The sequence below is a fragment of the Mus pahari genome, unplaced genomic scaffold, assembly GCF_900095145.1.
Source record: "Mus pahari unplaced genomic scaffold, PAHARI_EIJ_v1.1 scaffold_15420_1, whole genome shotgun sequence".
NCBI classification, from domain to species: Eukaryota; Metazoa; Chordata; class Mammalia; order Rodentia; family Muridae; genus Mus; species Mus pahari.
The window spans coordinates 4,975-6,663 of record NW_018393786.1 but is presented as its reverse complement, the minus strand read 5'-3'; the positions used below and the strand labels follow the sequence as shown (position 1 = coordinate 6,663).

Sequence of the window (1,689 nt, the reverse complement as noted above, 5' to 3'; positions counted from 1 at the left end):
CCCCCCCACAATCCCCCACCCCCACCACCCATACCCAGAGAAGACCCATTGGAGAGAGCTGTGTTCCGGAGCAATAAAAACCAGCCCACCTAACCTTGGCCTCTGGGTGCACCTAGCCTGCTGCCTGATTCCCAAGTAGAGCACCTGGGGAGGTGGAAATCATGGGCTTTGATTTTCATTTCCTGGCAGTTGCTCTCCCTGGGGACTGGTTGGTGTCTTAACTAGTCAGAGCTGTGTGTATCCTGTGCATCGCCGAAGCTATTTCAGCTGACAGAGGAGATACCATGATCACGAAGGTGGTTTTCCCAGGGCAAGGTTTATCCATTGCACTCAGGATGTGCCAACCCCTGCGATTTCCCCCAAATGCCTGGAAACTCAACTGCATGATTTGTGGTAGTGGGGGGATTGCCTTTGCACCCTCCCCTGGTCTCTGTGGTTCCATGGGCTTTTACAGGATTCCTGAGTCTTTCAGGGCACAGGAAATAGTCATTGGAGTCCTGGAAGAGGCACTGAGTCACAGGAGACTGTGTGGCCTGCACTCCCCACATCAGCTTTGGCCTTCTCTAATTGTCTTTTGGCAGCAGGTGACCATTACAGAAAGGCACAGTCAAAATGCAGAGACCAGCTCACTGTGGGGTGCCCAGCCCTAACTGACACACCTACAACACAACCCCTGTATCTAAGGCTCAGGGAACATTGTGTACGAGGGGGTGGAAAGAGCACAGAGTTCTGTGATGAACACCGTGGACAAGCGCTCCTTGAGGAAGAAAGGGTTTATTTTTATCTTACANCTCATAACCCTTCACAGAGGAACAGAAACTCAACACTGGAACCTGCAGACAGGAACTGATGCAGAGGCCGTGGAGGACTGCCGCTTACTTGCTTGGTGCCCATGACTTGCTTAACTTTTGAAAACATTTTGTAGATTCTTTGTGAATTTCACATCATGCACTCCAATCCCAATTATTTCCCTGTCCCTTCAAATCCCCCTTCTGATGCTGCATACCACTCCCCCTCACACACACATATACACACTAAAAGGAAATAAAACAAAACAAGACAAAAAACATCTCGATGTGGATGCTACAGTGTGTCACACAGTGTACCTACCCTCTTGCCCAGACATCTTTACTCGAAAATGTTTATTGTAATGAGTCACTGGTCTGGTTTAAGGCCTCTGACTTCTGCTACACTCTCTATACTGGATACTCAACAAGGCTCCTCTTGAATATCCTATTATCCTGTGTCATAGAAATCCTGCTGCTTTGAACCAACAGGGATGGCCCTTTCATGCACTCCCATAGTTCATAGATGCAGGNGATGATGTGGTGAGCCAACTCAAAGCTCTAGATCTGGGCCCTGAATGGTAGCTGNGTTGGTCAGCCTACCACTTTTCCTGCATCAGTACCAGCAAGGCAAGCTCACCCACATGGTGTGGGTAGTAGAGGTGGAGGTGGGGGTGGGAGGTGAGATGTGCTCCATTTCTCCTCACACTACCATATGGTAGGTAAGGGGCGGGGCCAGCTCTCCCACACCAACACCACCATAGCCAGTTCTCCCAGGCTGACCAGCAAGGGTCAGGACCAGCTCTCCTGCTGCAAGCAAGGGGTGGGGCCAGCTCACCACAGTTCTGGGACATCAAGCTGGCCTCAGGTGGGAGCCCAGACCAGACACATCTGTATGGCCTTT

General features: G+C 50.8%; 1 non-coding gene across 1 annotated transcript; it reads left to right on the top strand.

The window, feature by feature from the left end:
• Positions 1–259: 259 nt before the first annotated feature.
• Positions 260–424, top strand: LOC115063370. The gene has a single exon (XR_003843217.1). It is a non-coding gene; the product is annotated as a U1 spliceosomal RNA (small nuclear RNA).
• The last annotated feature ends 1,265 nt before the right edge of the window (positions 425–1,689 follow it).